At 32.8% G+C, this 16963-nt stretch overlaps 1 long non-coding RNA gene across 1 annotated transcript; it reads right to left on the bottom strand.

Annotated features, from left to right (window-relative positions):
* Positions 1-4654: 4654 nt before the first annotated feature.
* Positions 4655-11167, bottom strand: LOC126955164 (uncharacterized). The gene is made up of 6 exons (XR_007725816.1): positions 11099-11167; positions 8633-8698; positions 7444-7464; positions 7322-7351; positions 6136-6267; positions 4655-4924 (listed from the first exon to the last, which is right to left on the bottom strand). It is a non-coding gene; the product is annotated as an uncharacterized LOC126955164 (long non-coding RNA).
* Positions 11168-16963: the final 5796 nt, after the last annotated feature.

Raw genomic sequence — 16963 nt, 5'->3', positions numbered from 1 at the left:
GAATAAGATGAGGGAAAAAATCGTGCTATAGTAACCAAGCATAGAAATGATTACATCTATAATATGTTTGCGTGGACAACATTCTATTTTATTTCAACAACTATATGTCCAAGATGAAACAACTCTGACAAAAATGATACTAAAATCCTTCCAAAATTTAATCTATTTTCTAGGAAATAGTGATAACTGCCATAATATAATTGGAGTCATTATATATTTTTATAATTTTTTCTAAAAATTATGATTAATACTGTGCTTTTAATTTCTTCCATGGACTTTAAAATATTTTAATTCATAAAGTGGATGTAAACATTTGCCAAAATTCTGTAATCTCTTGATTACTACTATGTAATAAAATAATTCTTATAATTACAGCCAAATAGTTCTAGGTGTTTAGTATAATAATATACATCATACATAATAACTGGATACTTATGTTTGGAAATTCAATGTACTTCTCTGGAGTTTTTAAAGGCTCATATTTTTACATGGAAGCCATGTGTTGCCATGATTGCACTAGACAGAAAGGAGGAAAAAAAAAAGAACATTCACTAAGTTCCTAGATAAATTTGTTCAAAACCTAACCAACTGGTGACTGATTGGATAATTCAAACACTTAGAACTCAATGTTAAAAACTCATCTGTAAATTGAAGATAAATTATAAAGCCTAATCCATTGTTTCTGTGTGTGCTACATGGAACCATGAGAATCACCATCAGCTGGAGCCTATTATAATGAAAATTCTTAGTCTCACTTTCCAAACTTGCTGAATCAGAATCTTGGGGGTACACCAGAAACTTGCATTTTAACAGTATCTCTAGGTGGTACTTTCTGTACTGTAAAGTTTGGAAAAACACATGGTCAACTCTCAAATGTATTATTTGTCCTTAGACTTCATCCCACAAATAGAACTTATGGCTTAATGTGTCAGATTTATTAGGAAAATATTTATAAGGTAAAACTTCTATGTTATAATTGAACAGTCCTATTGGAAATAATGGTTATTCTCTAGGTAAATACAAAAAGATAAATTATTTCTTAAGGCGAATAAATAATTCAATTCAAAATAGATTTATTCTAAGCACTGGAGATACAAGGTTTCTTCTCGTGCTCAAAATAATACAATCTCTCATCACTTCTTAATGGAAAAGAGATATATAGTTCAGTAACTTGAAGTATGTCTGACTTTGAAGAGTAAACACTGCTTTGGATATGTTTGAACTGTGAAATGATTTCTCCCCTTTCTTCTTTCTTTCCTGTCTTTCTCCTCTACTTTTTTTCCACTATTTATTTCTTCACTAACCATTTAAACAACAATGTAAGGCACTGTTGTATTACTTCTATAATATTCATGTTCTAGTGAACACAAAGCAAAGTAATTGTCCAAAGGTATTGACAGACAATAAGCTACCCGGTAAAAATGTTGATATATTTTAATATAACATTTTACAACTACAAGTAAACTTACGTCATCTATATTTTGTGTTGGAACACCAAAATATAGGCATTATTTCACACATCATTTCCTGTTTCCCCAAGTTAGGGAGTGTGAGAATTGTGTATGACAGTTTGAACAAACATAGTGGACTAGATACACAGGAGTGACCTTCCCTCCAGGAACAGTAGGCCATTTTGGAAGACTGATGGATCAGACATGTCTCATCTTCACATTTTATAATTAAATAAAACAGTTATCTAATTATTTATAAACAAACACTATGCTCTTTGAAAATGCAATGTCTTTCATTTATAAGGGAAACATGAAAAAGTAGTGAAGGCTTTATCACAAGCATGTCATTAAATTGATGTCTTAAGGATGCAACCCATGAATAGGTATTTGCAGTCATATTTATGCTGGGCTTTCCTCCTATTCTTCTCCTTTCTTCTTTTCTATTTCTACTATGATGAAAGTATGCAACAGTTTATGAAAAAATCTGTGATGTTTATTTACATAAAAATATATTATATTCCAGTTTCCATATTAAGAGGAAAAATACTTCAAATGACAAATGTGAAACAACACTGGACTGTATTCTATATAAGATGAAACATTCTAGACACTGGTGATACAAAGTAAATGTTCTTTTCTGCTCCTAAGGAGGTTACAGTTTAATTAATAAAACATACAAGGTTAAAGGCAACTGCACATCAATCTAGAGGAGTGTTCATTATATAAGTCTAAATTGAGAGAAGAAGGAACTCTTCTTCCCACACATGAACTGTAGACTTTGGACTTATCAGCTCATTGATTTTAATCAATTATGAAAATGACCTATGGAAAGAAATGAAATCATACAAGAAAGACGTGTACAGCCAGAAAAAAAAGAAGGTTGAGAAAAGATCCCCTAGACAACACTGAGGTAGTATGTTGGAGAAAATAGAAAGCCCATGAAAATCTCTGAGAAGGAAAAGAATAGTATAGTATTTTCAAGCAATATATATACATAATGGAAGCAAAAGGGATGAAATTTCAAAGGGAAAATGTTAATCACAATGAACAAAAGTTGTAGTGAAATAGGGGATTCTGTAATTTCTTTAAACGACAATTTAGTTACCCAGACCATGTTATAATAATAGTTGAAAGTGAATTAAATAAAGATATATATTCCATATATTAATATATAATATGAAATGTGATTTATATATTATATGAAATGTTTATTTCATATATATGAGAAATTAAAAATATAAATTATTTAAAGGTAAACATTAGGTAGTTTTATTATTATTTTCAGCATCATAGTATTCATTTGAAAGAACATCTTAGTTTCAAAAATTTCTCTGAAAATAAAGGAGAAAATGCAAAACAAAGAATAATGAAAAAATATCTTTGGAAAACATGACGGTCATCTTCACCTTTAAGACTTTGAGAATTAGAAATCTGGTCAGATATAGATTAATTTATTAAAAGTGAGAGTAAGAAGTTTAAGACACTTATGCCTAATGAATTCATTTCTCCCTTCAAATACATAGACTATTGTTATTATTATTATTATTATTTTGAAATTGACTACAGACTGAGATGAGTTGGATCCTTCAGAAAATGAATATTGGGGCAATTTATTTTAGGTTAATAAGAGAGGTATTGCATCAAATACAAGGGTAAAACTTGGTGAGCAATGTCGTACTCCAAATTTAGAAAAAAAAATACATTTTTTTTCCTATATATCTAGGTTTTGATAAAGAAACATATAAAATTTGGGGATTTGTAGGATTGAGATATTAGCAAGTAGGATGACCCAAACCCAGAGGTCATTGGAGTTGTTCGAATTATTGCAAGTATATAGGGAATGAAAAATATGAAGTACTGGGTTAGAGGAAAATAAAATAAATTGTAAAAGGGGCTGGGCGCGGTGGCTCACGCTTGTAATCCCAGCACTTTGGGAGGCCGAGGTGGGTGGATCACGAGGTCAGGAGATCGAGACCACGGTGAAACCCCGTCTCTATTAAAAATACAAAAAAATTAGCCGGGCGTGGTGGCGGGCGCCTGTAGTCCCAGCTACTCAGGAGGCTGAGGCGGGAGAATGGCGTGAACTCTGGAGGCGGAGCTCGCAGTGAGCCGAGATCGCACCACTGCACTCCAGCCTGGGCGACAGAGCGAGACTCTGTCTCAAAAAAAAAAAAAAAAAAAAAAAAAAAAAAAAAAAAAAAAAAAAAAAAGGAACACATAGAATAAAAGGACATAAAAATAGGAAGGACTCACAGATTTCTGTAAGGCCCAAGTGTGGATATCTATGATTCAACCCTTGATTCCCTTCCAAAATATAAGTAAGATTGTATCTTTCTCCGATGTTATCCATCTCAAATCAAAGACTTAACATGGGCTACAAAGCTTTAATTACCTGCGTATCCCTTACACTGTGAAGTAATTTATTTTGATCCATTTGCCTTCTCTGTCTATATTGGTCTCCTTGAATTTGTCCCTAATGAAACAAACATGTTTCTATCAAAATAAATTTGCATTCGCTATTTTTCTGCTAGAAAATTTATTTCTCTATATTGGCTCTCATGCTTAGTTCATAAGTTTCATAAAATGTCACTATATCAGAGAGTCTTTTGTTGACTATCCTGTTTAAATTTGTTTCTATGCCCTAGACATGCTTATACTTCTTTAGCACACTTATCATTGCCTAAGATATGTACTATTTATTTACTTTGTATCTGCATCTGCCAGTTACAATGTAAACTCTCTAAAGGCAGGACTTTTGTATCTCTTTGTCTGCAGCATCTAGAAGACGGCCTGACAGCTGGGGTCATTCAATAAATATTTCTTGAATTAAAGTCGTTGCTGAATAACTAATGGAGGGCATTAGATGGTTTACATGCAGAACGCCTACATACTGCTGTAGAGTGACATGGTGGTTATCTTCTGACCTACAGGGGCTGAGATAAAAAATGTGAGTGCTTTGGAGGCTTAGCAACTGTGGTGTCTCAAAGGAAACGATGGGCAAATCAAATCTTGGCATAAATAGCTCTAATAATAAGGGAGTTTGAGTACCATGTTTGTAACATATAAAATATGACAGACTCAATTACAAATAAGGACCTCTGACATTATGTGCTTCAGTCTGTGCTAGTCAAACTGGGAAAGAAGATGATGAAAGAAATTGTTATTCCCATAAATAGGAAAAAGAAAAATAAGGAGCATACACATAAGAATGTGCTTGAAATTTATTGCTTTTAGAGAAGAAGTGATTTCTATTATTCAGAAACAGCACTGAAAACAGCTTAACAGTTTAAATTGCAATTACATCACCAAATGATAATTAAAAAGGCAAGTATCTTGAAACAAAGAGTACACAGTAAATTATAGTCTGTTTTTCATTTGCATTGTTTTTTGATGATTCTTCAAAAAGTGGTGGTAGTGTGATATGGTATGAAGGATGAGAATATGCATGTAGAAGTTGTATTTGCCAATCAAACCTGCACAGAGAAAGAAACATTATCTGTAAAATTTTTACCCCTGTAAATACATTTATATTCTGGCCTGGTACAGAGTAGATACTATATAAAATTTTAGTTTATAAAATGCAGGGCCCAAAATAATATTTGACACAGAGTAGACAATTAAACACTTATTAAATTGGTATCTGAACAAATAAAAATGATCATTCAGCATATATAATTTAAATTCAAATTTAAATTGTTTTTCAATCATCATACTATTTTATTTTTCTACTTAAATATAGTCTACACATTTCATTTATATACATTTTCCCTAAATAATATTTTAGTACATCTTTCCTTGATTAAATGTCATCAGTTATTACCTAAACCCTAAGGGATCAAGTTCAGGCTCTTCCTCATATCATTAATGGCAATAGAGAATTGAATGGGAATATAATCTCCCAAATGCACTGAAAAATGATTTAAATCCTTTGGACTGTGTTAACTTTGAATTGTAGAACAATCCTCCCTTATCTCCAACAGTTTGCTCTATTTTGTAGTGAAATATTTAGTCTTTCATAGAATTTAGAACATTTAATGTTGTGTAGACACAGGTAAAACTGACTTTCTAAAAAGAAATTGATGACATTTTCGTATTTTCTTGTTAGCATTATGTTAATAATTTCTATAGTAATTGCTCAGTCGAGTTACTTAGGGTATAAAGTGCAAATTTCTCACAAGTTCCCAGACGGTTCCCAGATGGAAGCTTCTCCAAAGACTGCATTTTGGGAGTGAAAACTTTAAGCAACATCTAGGTACAGATTTAGTGGCAGGGAAGCCCTGCAGTTATAACTATAAACCTTTCTGATCAAGAGATTTTATGTGATATGTCTTTCAAAAGTGTCACCAATTCTAAAAAGTATATTTCAGTCTTACAATACACAATTTTTTGATGAGAAAACTGAGGTTTGGGAGCATTAAGAGTAGTTCAAAGTCATGAAACTGGTAGTTGTCAGGGCCAGGATACAAACCCTGGTGTTCCCCATCCTATAACCCAGCCTTCTAACCATAGCAGGACAGAGACTTTATCTCAGAAGCATTTATATAAACTAATACACTTCAAGGAGCTATATCAGGCTGCTTTCTTATACTGGAACTGCTGTTGGTTTAATGGTTTGTTTTTGTTTTTCTTCTTTTAACTGTCAGCACTGATACAGAAAGTAAAAATGTCACTAAACCCATCTTACCTCAATAATCACGTCCTGCAGTCACTGATGATATTAACAGGGATATTGTTAGTATTGTGGTTGGTATGGTTGGTATGGTTGTGGGTATAGTGGTGGTGGTACAAATGGCTGATAAGGGCCATACCTCCCTTCCTGTATACACACAAGGAGAAAGAAAATTGCAGAAAATTGAGATATTGACAGTGCAAATGTTTTTATTAGAAGCTCAGATTGTTAAAGTTTTAGGAACTTACATATTACTTATAAGATTTTTTCCAAACTTTTAATTAGATTTTTATTTTTGGTTATAAACACATTTTAAAAGCAGGTAAAAATGATTGAGTATTTACCTTTGTACTGTATGTTCACAGTTTTGTGGTTTTATTTTACATGCAGGAACACTGATTATAGGCTATCACTCCAAAGAGGTTTTAAATTTTCCTCAAAATACTACCTCCCAGCAACCAGTTTGCCCACTTTTGAGTATTATGGGAAGGAGATATTTACTAAATTCAGCTTATGTGGTGACAGCTTATGTGGTCACTCTTTTAATGAGCTTACTATCTCTTATGATTCCTACATTCTTTAATACTTCTGCCTTCTGTTGACACAAATAACCATCATCCCTTTTAGAGCACCTTTTTATTTGGTGTTACTTTAATCCATGTGTTTACTATATTAGTTAGGAGATCTTTTGCAACCCTATCAGGTTGACATTATATGCCAACATACGGGGACATCAAGATACATACATTAAGAAAAAATGTTAAAGAAATGAAATTTTCTATCTCATTTATCATGGCCTGTTTAATTTAATGAGTTTATTGCCCTCAAAAAAAATCAGAAGATGCAAACTTACCATATTTTATGTGTAATTATCAGCCTTTATGCTCTATGAGGCATGTTTTATAATTAATAGAATTAGAATTTTAACTATTTTTTAGGTCAATGTGATTACTCAGGAGATGATACTTGAGGGCTCAGAGAGTAACTGGTTTCTCTGGTTGGCATTATAAGTTTCAATTGAAATGTTGTTAGGACACAATACATTTGTGACTGTTACCTGTGTATCATAAATAGATGAAAACAAGTACACTTTTGCAACTACTACATATATTTGAGAAATAAATATTGACTCTTCTAGAAGAATAAGTAATCAGAGAATAAAATTTATTTGGACTACACAGCATTATCAGAGAATACTTACATCGAATCTTCTCAATCTACGAAGAAATTTCTGTGAAAAATGAAGAAAAGCTTAATAATTCAATACAAATGTAGGGAGGACAAAACTGAAAACAAGTTTTCCAGTGAATGAAAATGACTCACCTCTTCAGATGAATCAGCTCCCTTAGAAAACAGAAAATGAGACAATAGTTATTATCTTAATGTTATAATTCCAGATTGAGTACAAAAATGAACTCAGCAGCTACAATTGTGAGTAAACAGGATGTAAGCAAATCATCAATAGACACTAAATTAGTTATTTTTGCTTTATGACATCTTTAAAATGTGTCAAGAGTATGCTTTTCTGTAATTAGTGTGCTATATTCAAATATAAATTTATTTTGATTTATACTTCTTTGGTGTGTGAAAGGGAGTAAATGGTTATCATTGATGAATGAAAAGTGAAACTGTAGTTTTTCATATGTTCTCAGTAGCTCAAAGGCTACTTACATATAACTTTTATTTACTGACAGAGACAAGCATTATGTTTTTCTCTGTTTTCCTTACATTTTTATGTTTTATTTTTCAGACACCTATCTTTTTATAACAAATAATGTGGTATACTATGATTTTATAATCAAATTAGTTTTTGAAATATCTGTTAGAATTTACCAGATAAGTTGGAGTATTTTTATTCTTTCATGGCCAGTTTCCTACTAATGTCATAGACAGAAAAGGAACAGGAGAAAGAGAAGGAAGTAGAGTAGAAGAAAGAGCTCCAGAGAAGTCAAGTGCTTTACCTGGTGATACAGAGTAGTAAATGACAATACAGACTGGGAACTCATAGCATGTAATAGATCTGAAGTTTTGTTTTAAAGTTAAAAATAAGCAGCTTTATTTTGGAAAGTGTGTGCTAAATAATTGTGAACTAATTTTAAGTTAGGCTTTGCAAAGAATGACTTGAAAATTTCTACTTTGATATCTTTTAATACTTGAATTCCACTCAAGTGCACCTACTTCATTCCTGAGATTTCTAGCTTCAGATGGTCTAGAGTATTACATGTTTAAAGAGACTTTTACAAGCTCTCAGTTCCACATATTTAAGAAGTTCAGTAAAACGTTATTTCACATTAAACTAAATATACTTTAGTGTCTGTAGGTGAATAATGAATATTCATTCTAAATGCTTAAAGAGCTTATGTAGGTTAATACAAAAAAATGTTCATATAGAAACCTTAAAACATATAAAACTGTATTCAAGTAAACACCAACATATGCAGAATACAAAGAATAGAGAGACTCTTGGGATAGGTACTGAGAATATATTCTTCAAATGTCCTGATATACTTACAATCATGGAAACCATGACAGCCAAGATGAAGGCGAACACAAGGAACTTCATAGTTGGCTGGGTTCTCTGAAAACATACGTGGAAATTCAGTATCACATTTTTTCTTGTATTAGCCCATCAAAATTTTATTGATTATGCTATGCTCCAAAGCACTGGGAGACACATGCCAGATAGAAAGACAATTAAAACCCATTGTCTGACATAATGAAATTTGGAGACTTTTTGGAGACATTGATAAGTAAAAGTGAGAGCTCCGATATGGAAATGCTAAGGCGTTAGAGAAACACACAAACCAACACCTTACACAGACCAAGTGAATAGGGGTGTGAAAGTAAAGAATAAAGTAAAGCTTGAGTTGGATTCTGTGGGATGAGTAAAGAGGTGTTGGGCAACTATAAGAAAATGAAAAAGAGAGAGGATACCATATTGAAAGTGCAAGCAGTTCAAAATGTAGGGAGGATAAAACTGGAGACAACATGATTACTTGATTACTTAGGTTTTGTAACATTATGGGGCACCTTAAATAATGGCATTAGGGATGATATTTAAGGTACAGTGTAAAGAGATCTTAGGATGTTAGAATGACAAGCAAAGGGCAATCGCTTTGTAATAACATCACTGAAAATGAGCCAGATTTCTGTCTTGAGAGTTGCAAAAATGGTGTAACATTCAGTTTAGAACATTAATGATATTGGGTAGAAAAAAATCAAACTGATAAGAAGTCACAGAGAAAATATTCATACCTCCTCTGAGAAGTGGAATTGGTGAAGAAGACTTAATATTTTAAATAATCTCATTCAACAAAATTAACCTAATCTGGGACTATGATATGTTATCATAAACATGTATAAGCCAGTTAACCCAGTTCCTTGGTTATTAAACAAAAAAAAAAAGTTAAACAGATTATTTGTAAATTATAAACATCTAAATAGAGATATTTTCAGTGAAACACATAATTGCCACAAGACTTACAAATAAATGACATTTTTACCTGTTTATTGAAAACTATAGAGTAATCCATATAAAGGTAATGGTCTTCATTATTCTAATCTCTTTTACCAGTAACTTGTGATAAAACATTACAAGAATATGTTTTACTTAATTATAAAAAAATTGCTGTTATTAATAACCCAAAATCTCCAAAATATAAAGCAGAACTCATTATTTATGGCATTTGCTTTTTTACTTATTCACTGATTTGCCTCAGTTATTTAAATTGAAATTTCTGGCCGGGCATGGTGGCTCATGCCTGTAATCCCAGCACTTTGGAAGGCCAAGGCAGACAGATCACCTGCGGTCAGGAGTTCAAGACCAGTCTGACTGACATAGAGAAACCCCATCTCTACTAAAAATAATAATAATAATAATTTAGCTGGGCATGGTGGTGAGCGCCTTTGTAATCCCAGCTACTCAGGAAGCCGAGGCGGGAGAATCGCTTGAGCCCGGGAGGCGGAGGTTAAGGTAAGCTGAGATTGCACCATTGCACTCCAGCCTGGGCAACAAGAGTGAAACTCTGTCTCAAATTAAAAAAAAAAAAAAAAAAAAAAAAAAAAAAAGGAAATCTCTGGTATTAAGAGCAACTGTAAAAATAATATGTACCTTGGGGTTTTTCTATCACCTGATAGATAAACCTACCCATCAGTCATTTTATGATACAAAAAGAACAAAAACTTTAGTGTTTTTTATATCTGTAAACTGTATTGAAAGTATGGAATCAAAAAATACTTATAGAAGAGTAGTTTTCTTTTACTAACCTTGATAAATTGAAAGATGGATATACAGACATAGATGTATAAATATATACGCAATGGTTTAAAAAATATTTCCCCAATGACAAAATAATAAAAATATGAAATAGTAAAATCTTTCTTTTCTGCCACATCACAACTGAATGAAAACAACTTCAGTAATATAAAACAGTAAGGTAGAAAAGCATAACTGTTATATAATATTTTTTATTATACAGAATAACATAACTGTTTAAAATGATGGGAAGGTCAATGCAAAGGTAGTGAGAAATGTTTACTTATGGGAATAAAGTAAATTTTTAAAAGTGAAACTTGTGAAACAATATATACATTTGTAAAAAAGAGAACATATGCTATTTTATTAAAATATGAACTTTGAATTTAAGTTAAGGGTAAAAGTAGTAAGTAGGAGAGTAGATGCCAGTATGTAGACAAGGAAATAAAAAGGTTTTTAGAAAGTTCCATCAGGAGAGAAGCTGGAATATGTCTCCATATTCCACATTATTTACTTTGCATGATGATTGCTGATTTCAACGTATAGGAATTGAGATTCTCAACTTATCTTCAGATCCTAAGAGGGTCACCATATCTCTCAATTGTTTCTTTATGAGAAATTATCATTACACAAATACGCATTTTTATAATTAGTTTTCAAAAGATTTTAGGAAGCAACACTCTAGATTAAGATATCATATTCGATTACACATGAACATATTACCTTTTACCCAAGATGAGACTACAGAAGTAGTGAAGTTGAAGTGAAGCTTCAAGAGATGATGTGCTTCCCTAGAGGGCCAATGTATTTAAACACTCTGAAATTCCCCCCTCCCCCCCCCTTTTTTTTTTTGGTTGTTAAATAATGGCAATTGTGAGATCATATTATGGAAACCAAAAGTAGTGCCCAAAATCTGTCTCTACAAATGATAAAAATAACCCTAACAAAGTGATTTTGCAATAGATAATTGTGAAGACAAAGTAATCAGGAAACAACTATACCTACCGCATGTTAATCCCAGTGTTAGTCTAGCCATGAGTGAGTCAGATGACGGAAAAGCATGCTGGAGGAAACCAGGCATAGAAATGATTGCAGTGATAAAGATGTTTGCACAAGTATGTGTCCAACGTGGAACAACTCTATGACAAAAAGAATACTTACCATGTCATCAAGATTTTACTTGATGTTCTCTGATAAATGGTGATAACTGGCATAATGAAATTATAGTCATCATATACTTCAAGAGTTTTTCTTCGAATCATTATTTATCTCATACTTTTACCATCTTCCATTGACTTTAGAATATTTTAAGTTACAAAGTGAATGCAAACATTTGCCAAATTCAGTAATCTTTTGGCTACAATATGATAAAAAATTCTTATATTTATGGTGAAATGACTCTAAGTGCTCAGTGATATATATCTCACATATGACTGAATATATACATATTTGGAAATTCAATTTAATTTCCTGGAGTTTTTAAGGCTGCATATTTCTCCATAGCAGCTATGTGTTGACATGATTACACTAGAGTGAAGGAAAAAATGTTTTAATTACATTCCTAGGAAAATTTGTGTAAAAATTACCCTACTCACTGCTGGTTAGATAATTCAATGTACTAAGAACTGAATATTAAAAACTTACGTATAAAGTTGAGGTAAGTTATACAGCCTAGTGCATTGTTCCTCAGAGTGTGCCACATGGGACCATCACAGACAGCATCAGCTGGAGCTTGTGGAAATGCAAATTCTTAGTCCCACTTCCCAAGCTTGCTGAGTCAGAATCTTGGGGTTGCCCTAAGGAGCCTGCATTTTAACAGTATCTCCAGGTGATTCTTTGGGTACTGTGAAGTTTGAAACAAGGCTGGTCTCAGTGGCTCATGTCTGTAATCCCAGCGCTTTGGGAGTCCAAGGCAGGAGGATTGCTTGAGTATACAAGTTGAAGAACAGTCTAGGCAACATAGTGAGACCGCATCTCTACAAAAAATAAAAACAAAAAATAAAAAAATAAGCAACCACATATTTGTCTTGTGAATGCATTAGTTATCCTTAGGCTTTATCCAGTAAAGAATTAAACTTGTGGTTTAATTTCATATCAGATTTTTTAAGGAAGTATTTATTAGGTAAATTTTTTATGCTGTATTAGAACAGTCTTACTGAAAATTGTGATTATTCTCTGGGTCATATACAAGAAAATAAAAGTCATTTCTTAAGGCAAATAAATAATTCAAATCAAATTAGATATATATTACTCTTGTTCTTTTGTCATGAGATTTATAAGCATTACAGTTACAAAGTCTCTTCTCATGTAAAACAAATACAATCTCTTTACATTTTGAGTGGAAAAGAGTTACATAGGGTTCAGTAACTATTTTGTTTTTCCAGAGATGGGGTCTTGCTGCATAGCATAGTCTTGAGTGCATTGGTGAGATCATAGTTCACAGATGCCAGGAACTCCTAGGCTCAAGTGGTCCTACGACCTCAGCCTCATGTTTAGCTAGGACTACAGACATGTGTTACCACTCTTGGTTAATTTAATTTAAATTTTTCTTTAGTAGAGACTTGGTCTTGCTATGTTGCCCATGCTGATCTTGAACTTTTGACCTCAAAAATCCTTCTGCCTTAGCCTACAAGTAGTACTGGGATTGCAGTCCTGAGCCATTGTTCCTGGCCCATGGTTCAGTAACTACTGAACTATATCTGATTTTAAAAATAAATTCTGCTTTGATTACTTGGGAAAAGGCAAATGATTTCCTTCTTTTCTTCTTTCTTTCTTCTCCCTCTCTTCTCCTTCCTTCCCTCTGGTTTTCTTCACTACTTCATTTATCCAACAATATTAGGTACAGTTCTAGTAGATATAAGGTATTCATGTTCTAGTGAACATAAAGCAAACAAGTAGCCCAAAGGCACTAATAAACAGCAAACTACATGCTAAGAAATATTGATACATCTTAATATGCACACTTTAAAATTACAATTAAACTTAACTCATCTTCATTTTATGTTGGAATACCAACATGTAGGCATTATTCCACTCATCATTTTCTGCTTCTCCAAGTTAGGAAGTGTGGGGATTATGTATGATAGGTCAAACAAGGATAGTGGACTAGAGACACAGGAGTGACCTTCTCGTGTTAGTTATGGTCTCACCCTCCAGGAAGAGTAGGCCAATTTAGAAGACTGATGAATCAGAACATGACTTCGTATTTTATAATTAAAGAAAACAGATATCTTATTCTCTATACCAAACACTATTCTCTTTGAAAATGTCATGACCTTTTGTTAAAAAGGAAACATCAACAAAGAACTACTGCTTTATCACAGGTGCGGCAATACAATTTTTGCTTAAGGATGCAACTCGTGAACGGATATTTGTAGTGATGTTTATGCTGGGGTCTCCTCAATCCTGCTTCTCCACCTTCTTTACTACCGTCTCCTTCTCCTTTTCCTCTTCTTCCTCTTTGTCTTCCTGCTGCTCCAGTTGCTGCTCCTCCTTCTCCTTATTCTGCAATTCTCCTATGATGGAAACATGAAACCATTTATGACCAATATCCCTGATATTTATTTATTTAACTAAAAATGTTACATTATGCTCCTGCTTAAATTACTAAAATGAAATATATGATTGACAAATTCTGAACAACATGATAATCTACTAGATAAGATAGAATGTTGTTTATTCTAGAGACATGGCATGACAAGCTTTACTGTTGTTCTTAAGCAGTTTACAGTATAATTTGTGAATCAGACAAGGATAAAGGCTAAGACAGAGAAACCCAGGAAAGGGCTAATTACATGAGTCTAAAATTGGGAGAAAAAGGTCAACACTGGAGCTGCAGATTGGGTACTTACTATCTTATTGATTGTAATCAAACTATGAGATTATTACAGCTTATACAATCAAGATGTGTAGAGTCAGAAGAGAATAGGCTGAGGACAGATATCCTACTTAGTACTGATGTAATGTGCAAGAGAAAATAGAAAGTCTATGAAAAAAAATCTGTGGTGGAAAAGAATAGTAGAAGAGGTATTTCTCGGCTGTTTATATGTTGTGGAAGCCAAGAGGATGAAACACTGGGAAGGAAATGTTAATTACCATGTTTCAGTGACATTAGAGGTTGCTTAGTTTGCTTCATGTCTTTGAACTAAAATTTTCTTATTTATAAAGTGTTACGATAATACTTGAAACTTCAAGGAGAATATATAAAAAACACATTGTCAATTAAAATGACTGAAATGCAAATATTAGTTTCTTTATTATAATTTTCACCATTATAATCTTCATGAAAAAGAACATCTGAATTTTTAAAATTCTCCAAGTATAAAGAAGGAAACACAAAACAAGGAACAATAGGAATATATAACTCTGGAAAAACAGAATCATATCAATGATCAAGATGTTGCAGAGAGTTACAAATTTGGTCAAGTATAGATTAATTTACAAACAAGTGAAAGTAGAGAGCTTAAATGGGTTAGATCGAATAGGCTCAGTTTTTAATTCAGAGTAGATTTTTTTCTGGAACTGACTACAAGATAAGATGAGTTGGATAGTTCAGAAAACTTAATGATACATTTGGACATTTTATTGAAGGGAAAGGGTGAGAGCTATAAAACTAAATGAAAGAATAATATTTGCTTAGCAACACTGTATGCCAAATTTATAAAACATAAAATAAATTCTTCTCTTTGTACATTTGAGTTTTCTTGGTAGAGCTGCAGTGTAAGAAGATTTAACAATTTGTAGGATTGAGATTTTAGCAAATATAATTACTCAAAACCAGGCTTCACTGGAGTTGAGTTATTGCAAGTATGTACAGTTATATGAATCATATTCAAATCATAAATATAAAGTTCTAGGTTAGGAGAATATGGAAAAAAAGAATGAACAGGTGGAACAAAAGGATGTAAAAATATTAAGGGTTTCTGTAATGCCAAAATAAGGGATCTGTTCTTCAACCCTTGCCTCTCTTCCAAAATATAAATCAGATCAAGGCCTGATCCAATGGCATTTATCTCAATCCAAAGGCTATCTTTGACCTATGGAGCTTCAATCATCTATTCACCTCTTTTCTGTAATACAATTTATTTTGATCCACGTCTTGCCTTCTCTATTCATGCTGTTTTCATTAAAGTTTTCCCAAATGCAACAAATGTATTTCTACCACAGTAGAATGCAGCCCTGCTATTTCTTCTGCTGGAAATTTATTTTTCATGCTAACTTATGAACATAAGTACTTCATATGTTTTCTAAAATGCCACTGTGCCAGAGAGGTTTTTCTTGACCATCCTATTTTAAATAGCCTCTTTGCCTTAGCCCTGCCTTATACGTCTTTAGCACACTTATCATTACTTGAGATACTATGTGTTATTTTTTCACTTGTTGTTTCTACCTCACAACTACAATGTAAACTGCCTGAAGGCCAACTTTCATCTCTCTTAGACCTTGCTACATGTGCAGTATCTAAAGAGCGCCTGACAGCTAGTGTCACTCAATGTATAAATGAAGGAAAGTCATTGCTGACAAACTCGTGGAGAACATTGCTGTGTTCTGAATTCCTGCCTAAAGCTATGGAGTGACATGGGGGTTATCTTCTGGTCTGTAGGGACTGAGATAAGAAACGTGAGGACTTTGGAGGCTTAGCATATGTGCTGTGACAAACGCATCCAGGAGCAAATCAAATGTTAGAATAAGTATGTGCAATAATCTAGCTGCACTTGAAGTCCCTATGTTGGTTAGATATACAAGATGACAGACCAAATTAGAAATATGTGACTTCACAGGACCTATGATACAAGGTGCTTCAGTCAGTGCTACTCAAACTTGAAAAAGGAAGTGATGAAAGAAATGTTTTACGTCTGTAAATATAAAAAAAAGAACTAAAGAGCATATACATAAAATGTACTGATATCCACTACTTTTATGAAAAGAATAGTTTTTTATTACTCGGAACAGCAGTAAAACCAGTTTAGCAGTTTGATATTAGAACTATCTAATTAAACGTCAACTACGAAGGCAAGTATTATGGCCTTTGTTTTACTTCACATTGCCTTTTTGTCAATTTTGCAAAAATTGGTGGTAGTGTGATATGGCATGAGGGATGAAAATACACATGTAGAAACTGGATTGGCCACTCAAATAGGTACAGGAAAAGAATATAATAGATTGTCTATAAAATGTTTCTTTCTGTAAATACAGGTAGGTCCTGGCCTGATGCAGACGAGATATTTATAGATAATTTTAGTTAATATAATGCAGCACCCAAAACAGCATTTGACACACAGGAGACAATTAAATACTCATTAAATGAGTATCTGAATAAAGTTATTATCCACCATCTGCAATTCTAATGTAAATTTCTCTTGTTTTTCTGTCATCATCCTCTTTTATTCTCCAACTTACATACAGCTTAAGTATTGCATTCTATTTAACTTCCCAAAATAATATTTTTCATATATCCTTTCTTGATTCAACGTCATCAGCTATTATCTACTGCCTAGGGGATCAAGTTCAACCCCTTCCCATATCATTAGGAAACAGGGAATCCTATTGGAATACAATCTTCCAATTTCATTAATAGAAACAGGGAAT

Source organism: Macaca thibetana, chromosome 5 (genome assembly GCF_024542745.1).
Source record: "Macaca thibetana thibetana isolate TM-01 chromosome 5, ASM2454274v1, whole genome shotgun sequence".
Lineage (NCBI taxonomy): Eukaryota > Metazoa > Chordata > Mammalia > Primates > Cercopithecidae > Macaca > Macaca thibetana.
This window is presented reverse-complemented; position numbering and strand designations above follow the sequence as displayed.